Genomic DNA, 8,020 nt, shown 5'->3' with positions numbered 1-8,020 from the left:
AATCGCTGGCAAATTGTCAGCATCTCAACATGGTGAGTTACTGCACAGCACGAGCGTGCGCAGCGCCGCATGATCGGAGTGAATTAAGTTGTTACACACACCAGCCAGAAAAACAATTCTCGCTCTCAAAAATAGTTTGGCTGCTCTCTGTATGGTTAAAGGTTATATAAATAGCAGCTTTGCTAAGGATAAAACAATCTCCATACAAAGCAAACAAACTCATTTGTAATTTACTGCTGTCCGATACGTATGCACACACCCCCACGCAGAAACGTACACTTTCAAAAAATTATCTGTTCCTGCACATCCCTACTTGCAGCAGCGTGACTAAGAAACAATGGAAACTTTCATTCCTCCTGGAAAGGTAAATTCTGGTTTTTCACTTCCCTTCTGAAACTCTAGAGTTTTTACAGGCAACTACAGAAGTCAGCACGCTAAAGCCAACGGTATCCCATCTTCAACACTTACCATGTGGTAGGAGAGAACTTGCCTTTTCCTCCAATGTATAAAGTTACGTGAAAGAAGACATTTTTCTAGTCTACTGAGAGTAAAGAATAAATTATAGTGATAAGATCTGGAAAAGTTTGGTTGGAAGTTAAGAGATTTTCACATCTGTGTCTGCACATCCTCGTCTTGGGAATAATGCATCTCAAGTACCAGTCACATAAAAATGCAAGAAATTGTTCCTCTCTCAAACGTAGCACAGCCATTCATCGTATTCACGTCTACACTTTGACTAGTAGCTTACAGCAGTGATCTGACCCAGCAGACTAAAACATCTTCCCCGATTTAAAATACTGAAGTGTGTACGCATTAAAAAATACATTAAAACTAACCTATACACAACTTAATTCGCCATGACGCTATTCCCTCTTTGAGCTCAAATAAGTTAATTTATTCATGTTCAAACATAAACCGAGTGATACTGCAGCAAACCTGCATGTGATACCACCATGAGCAGGACTTATATTCCTAAAGTCACTGACCATCTTCCCTCACTTTCCTGGGGCTCTACTTTTCCAGGCAGATTCTCACATTACGTTATGAACAGCCCAATGTCATGTCAACAACATCCGAGAAATTACTCCTCATTTATTTAAACAGAGGTGATAACGGCACAGCCTTTCACAAACCTCACGCAGACCTCGGGCAGAACACTCGCAAAAACCACACAACAGGAATACCAGAAACCACCCTGTTTGTGATGCTTTCTTGAAGCTTTCTGAGTCAGCTCAAGATAAGAGAGTGACTGAAATAAAACCAACGCGCAGCCTAACCCTCGTATGAACGTCGTCATCTTTTACGATACAGCTACTCAGGTAACACCCCACGGTTTTACACCCATGAAACAAAGAGTGAAACAATTTAAGCCATCAAGACTCCAACACTTTCCTCTGGTTGCCTAGTACAATTTATGATTACTCCAATGGAAGATTACCTTATGAACCCCCAGTTCACAGAAATAATAATACCCACCCCACCCCCCCATATTGCACAAAACAGTGAAGAGTAACCACTTAAAACGCACCCCGAGGTCCTCCAGGAGGACTCAAGTCCACTCGCTTCAAGTACCTCGGATGCCCATTTTATCCTGTGTTTTGACAGGGTCGACAGGGCAGAATTGCACCCGACCGACGAAGAAAGCCCATTACTTCTTTGAAACATAAAAGAAAAAATTTTCTTTAAAATCAGGAATTTCTGGTTGACATATTTCACGTTCCTTTCTGATTTAAAGCACCCTGCTGTGAAAGCTACCATTATTTAAAAGTGAAGAAAGAAAAGGGAATTTGCCCCATTCCCCCCCACTCCTCACTCTGCTATTGTCCCCTGTATCTGTTTCCAGGAAGCCATATTCATTAGGGTTAATCTGCCTACTAAATGAATAAACAAAGGATTTCTCTGTCACTGCCAGGCCAGGTGAGCCGATATCATCTTCTAACACAGAAAATCATCCGCACAAATCCAGCGCAGGAAATTACCTGCTGCAATCCCACACCTGGGATCATTTGGCGAGTAGCTCAAAAATGTTGAGTAGATGACTGAAATCAAACTCATTATTTTTTTAATGCAGATCTTCTATCAGCAGAAAAAAAAGGCATTTCTAAAAATGCGATGCAAAAAGGTCTCAAATGTCTTGGCTTCGTACACTTACTAATATTTCAGAAGATTTCCCCATATGAAAATGTTACACGGATTTGTGTAATTAAAGTCTCCTGCTTACCTCCTAATGACAATGACCCACGGCTGTCTCCAGCAGCGCCCACGCTGCTGTGCTCCCTAAAACCACAAAAGTTTACAAATTGTTGCCCTAAGGATCTAATGAAGGATAAAAAATGAAAAAGATCTAATTGAGCTGTAAGAAATACTGACATCAATAGAGCACCTAATATGATGATAGAAACCTACGTACGTAACTCCTTGCACCGACCTAACTCGAAGCGCTGTTAGGAACCATGTTTCTGAGCTTCAGAAACATTCTGCGAGTTTTGAGACCCGAAGGATAAGGCTTCTTGTGTAGAAGCAAATACTGAGAGGTATTATGAGTGTGAAGAGAGGCTGGGGGGAATTGCCAAGAGAACCTACAGACAGTGCTGTGACAAAGGAAGAAGATGTGCTCAGCAGCTGCGATTGGGACCGACGGAGACAAGGGAACTCTGATCATCTAGGAAACAAGGCTGGGAGCAGTCACAGGATTCAAGAAAAGAAAGGAGTCACAGCTGCATAGCAACACGGAGCACAGAACCCCAAAGTTCACAGCTCGGCGATGCTAGGGAGGAAGGCCAGGATTTGAAGCTGGCCGGGATGACTGGTCCTCTCAAAGCTACGCAGCAGAACGCTCACTCCCTCCCTCCCGCAAACACGGATTCTTTTTGATGTTCCTTATACAGCGAGCAAGAAGAGATAAATTAAAATTGAGAACCTAGAGAGGTCTTTGATCCTATTGCCTGGAAATATGTATAGGAATATTTTCTCCAGACATACTTTTGCTATATATGGAAACCAAATGCTGACTAATCATATAAACCTTATGGTGCCTAAGCACAGCTGCAATCTACAGCAGAGCACTGTCACTACGGCACAGGAAAATGGGGAAAACTAAGAAGTTAGCTGTGGTGCTGAGAAAGAGGAGAAAATGGTGATCAAAGGCACTGCAGGCCAGATCAGACAAGAGGGAGAGTGTCTAGCTGGTTGGCTTTTAAGATGCAAGTGACATATTTATGACTTATTCTTGTATTACTGAACTTTAACAGTTCAAGTAATGATTATCCTTTTTCCAAGTTTATAGAAAAATGATTCTATATGAGACCTGCTGACTCAAGACAACGGTAATAGGATACAAAAGCCTGAATTTTGGTTTATTGGCTTATAGATAGCACCGGTTAGCAGAGACAGAGCAGTTTAGAGCTGTTTATCAAGACCTGCCACACGTCTCGGTTGGGAACAGAGCCGCCAGCTGAAGAAGGGGAGGCAGGAGTTGCAACCTGCCCTCTGGGCCTTACGTTTCAGGCACGCACAGGGTTGGGCACAGACAGAGGCACGGACCTGGCACCAACCCGCGCGGTGACTGCTGGAGGACAGCCCAGCTCGGCGGCAGCCTGGGCGTCACTGCTTGAGTGCGGCTGGGGAGCACAGGGATTTTTATTCCTATGGCTACTCCTTGTCCTCTGAAACGACACCATGGTAATCTGAAGAAATGGAACTGATTTCCCTTCAAAAGGGCAAAACTTAGAGACTTTGTACACTCTTAAAGGGATTTCAGTTTATGGGAATGGGATTATATCAATCCCCAAACACCAAGATGGAACCTCTTGGAACGTTTTTTTTTAAACTTGCATTCTTGGCTGCTAAGACTTTATGCTGGTGCTTTTACGTTAACAGAAGATTGAAATACACAAGTCCCTTACACTAATGACTAAACATCAGAGAAGAACATATCAATAAATCTACTTTAAAATGGGAGTAATATTTCCGAGTAGATAAACCTCTACAATGCTACTAATTCATCATTACATCTCTTTTTTTTTTTTTAATGAAATTATGTTCCTTTAGGATAAATCAGTCAACAAGAGTGACTACAGCATTGAGGGAAATGACTCTATGGCACGTGAGAGTCCAGTGGTCTTCCCACAGTGTGGTGTGGAAGGCCACGTTGTCTTGGTTACACCGATCATCTGAGGAACATCTCGTCAAGCCACCACTAGCACGTGACCAACCTACACTCATTTTCCAGTGGCATATTAAAGATGCCACCGAATCCATAATGAATACAGATAATTGTTGTTCATTGTGAAATTCGAGAATAACGGCAATGTGTAACACAGAGCGTCCCAGTCAGCGTTTAATACTGGAGTTCATCAGTCAGTTACCAAATCCCCAGTACAAGCAATGGGAGAAATACAAACGTGAAGAACAGCATCACTTCTTGCTTTCCACTTGCCTTGAAGTGCTCATCAGTATGGCATACCTAATTAATGCTTTCAATAGGTGTTAAAAATTCCTACGCCGTGATGCTGTAAATGCATTATGAACAGGCAAAGGCAAGTGGCTATAGCTGAGAAGCACAAAGGTGAGATAATGGCCTTCCACATCACTGAACCGTCAACCCCATTTAGCATAAAATGTGGCATCTGGAGATTTCAAATCATAGAGCCGTTTAAAAATATATAGAATGTTAAATTAAATGACAAACGCGGGACGTGTCACCTTTTAGAGGCAGAAATGTAAAACCAAAGCATATGTTCTCCAACTCTATTTGCTTCAGGATCAGCAATATTTTTGTAACCTCATTAGTTTCTTGCCTCAGTTTTAAACATGGAAGGATGGATATGGTAATAAGTTACAGCTCCTCCACGTGACATCCTCAATTATAAGTCAATCTTTTCTGGCAAAATAAGTGAAGAACTCTGGGTTTAACTCTTACAGAGGCTCTAAAAGGTGAAGACAATGAGGAAACAATTCTGCAAGCCATTAGGGATGAAAGTTACTTTGAGCTCTGAATCTAAGAGGCATGTATCAATATCTAACTTTCAGATCTACATTTGTAAACAAATCCTGCGGCCTCTACATGTGCCAAACTCTCACTGACAACCCCAGAAGACCCACGCGGTTCACACACAGAAACGGGCCCAAGCTCAGCTACCCCGATCGAGGGGCAGCCCATGTCTGCACGCACTTTATCTGTCTCTGCGTGGCACGGAGCCTAAGCTCATAAACCGTAGCTGGCTCCAGGCAGAGCCTGCTCAGGTCTCGGCATCATGGTCTCGTCACTGCTACGGCTGCCAGGCAGCCCTGTGGGGAGCCAGCGCGTGGGTGACACAGCCAGGGCTGAGAAGGTGACAAATCCTGCTCCTGAGCATCTTTTGGGGATGCTCTTCCTCCGCCCTCGACAGCCCAGCTCCCCGGCCCCTCTGCGCACACCCTCACCTGCGCCGGAGTTTGCTGCCCATCTGACAGATCGCTGTACTTTAGTCACACTACATCACTTCAGAGCACGCGTTCAGCACTTCATGGCATGCACAATCTTCCACTGAAGTGTTATTAAAAGGCTATAACTAGGCCAATAAAGCTGAATTTTATTTGTCCACCCATAGCAAAGGGGAAGAGGTGCCTGCTGATGGCCTTACACAAAACATCATACCCACAACATAAAGATTGTTTCAGTTACCTGCTGTGTAAGCGGATCAGTTAAAAGTTGTGATTGCAGTTCAGTAGTGTTGAAATGCAGTCAAGATGTTACATCATGCAGAGCTGGTGTCCCTCTCCCTCCCCTCTTCACCCCTCCTCAAAAAGGATTCTACAGCACGAGGAATATTTGATACTGCCTAACGACTAACAATTAAGAGTCTCAGTGAGCCCTGATCCAGAGCGTCTTTAAGCATACGATGGTGCGTTCTCCTGCAGACCCACTTCACTAAGGATGGATTCTCTTTCTCTGCAGGCACTGCACGACCAGCACAAACCAAGCACAGAGTAATTTTTTTTTTTCCGCAAGCCAGATTCCCAAACTTTCAGTCACATGTTTCATTGGAGAGAAAGGAAAAGGCATTGGCCAAACTTTGAAATAAAATCATGAAACAGTGAAGCCGTGCTTGCAGTTTAGCTTATTGCGCATGAAAGTTTAAACTTTGCTTTCAACCTCGGTTTTCCAAACATGCTGTCATACACTATAATATGGGTTAAAAGTAAGAGAAAGCAAAGATGAAACGTAAATGATTTAAATGCACGCATATGTTCTTTTGTAAAATGCATAATGCATCTGCAAGATTCTTCCTCATATTTTGGACACAAATCAAGGGGGAAATGGCTCGCTTATGATACAGTGAATTTTTTATCTAACTTCAGTGTTAGGATGTACTTCCATGTAAGCACCTCACTGTATACTGCTTGTTGCTGCTGTTTTAGGTTTGTTTTGGTGGGGTGTTTTTTTTTTTTTTAAGCTTAAATAGGAACACTAAAGCCAAAAGACTATCACAAGGTATTTATTTTCTTCTCCAAATTCTTTTATGGCAACTTTCTGTTTGTTAAAGAAATCCACTAGCAACACGAACAACCTCGTAGACAATGTACGGGCAATTACTGCATTTGACATTCAATCACAAATGAGTTTAGAGAATGTTACGCTTACTTTTAAAAAGTATTTTAGGGTCAGGCAGTATAGCACATGCTGATTTGCTCAGCATTCACGCTGTAAGCAATATAGGTGAAAATCTGAAGAGATGCTTTTTAATTAATACAAACTGAGTTAATGGAAATTGTGCGGTAGCAAAGAGCTAGCAAGATCCTTACTACCACAGTGGCGGCTGCTGCTTTTTTTTTTTTTTTTGATCAAGGCAAAAATATGTATGTATTATCTTTCTAGAGGCCTCCTTTCCTGGAGTGGAATAGTCAGGGGATTTTGTAGGGTGCTAACTCTGAAAGAGGCTACAAATTACAGAGCTTCCAGTTTCGCCACTGCACTTCTCACCCAGTGGCACCGTAACCTGGGGCAAAGACAAAGACAGAGGCCACTTACCAAAACTAATGCTCGGACCCAGCCACGAGCAAGCGTTTGGCCTCTCTGCCAAAGCCTGGCAAATTCTATGAATTACCCAGAAATACAGGTGGGTTGTAGGCAGCCAGGGCCAGCTGCATCTGGGACAAAAGCCCAGGCAGGCGAGCGCGTGGAGGTCCCGCTATCTCTGAGCAGATGTGAGCCCAAGGGAAAGCAGCTGGGCTGGACGCCCCGTAGGTATCCTACATCGCACACGGCACAAGAGGCACAAACAGTCGCCTGCTGTTGCTGCAGGGAGGTTTCGGGCGAGAGAGTCTTGGAAGGCCTGGGGTTTCAGGAGAGGAGCCTGCGCCCCACCTGACCTGGGGACACGGGATTTTTTATAGGACTGTTACAATCACAGAGCTTATAAAATGTATTTGGAAAGGCTTTCCTGTTGGTTTTGGGATAGCGTACGAAGGCCCCAGGAATCCATTCTAGAGGCCTTAAATCTGCGGCCAAACTCCAGCAAAGCCCATATGTTAGTCATATTACCACCTTTTGCTTTCCCCTGCTCTTGCTCCATTTTAAAGGACCGCGCCCCGCACAGCCAACCAAAGACAGCCTGCGGGCAACAGGGGCTCATATACCACTTCTCTTATCTGGAGAAATCCTGTGCTAATGATGTGACTAATCCCAAGCCTGCTTTCTGTCATTTACGGACTGTGACCTGCTTGTTTTCACCTTTACAAGGGGAACAGCACCAGGAGGTTTATGTCGGTGAAGCACTTGGCTTTAGTGCTCCCTCCACGACTGTGTTCTGTTTGGAAGCAGGCGAGCCCCAGCAGCGGTCAGAACCGTGAGAGATCTCCTATTTGCAGAGTTCCCCCAGCTGCAGGCACTGCCAGTGACTTTCTCCTTGCACGAGAACCAGCTGAGGAGGAGGATGGCAACAAACAGGGGCTCCTCCTACCCCACACCCCCCTTCCTGGCTCACCCCACGTGCCGGCTGGTTCTGCAGCCCCTACTTGCTTGCACCCAAGTTTGGTT

This window comes from Buceros rhinoceros, unplaced genomic scaffold, assembly GCF_000710305.1.
Source record: "Buceros rhinoceros silvestris isolate BGI_N320 unplaced genomic scaffold, ASM71030v1 scaffold2412, whole genome shotgun sequence".
NCBI classification, from domain to species: domain Eukaryota; kingdom Metazoa; phylum Chordata; class Aves; order Bucerotiformes; family Bucerotidae; genus Buceros; species Buceros rhinoceros.
Note: the sequence above shows the minus strand (reverse complement) of the source record.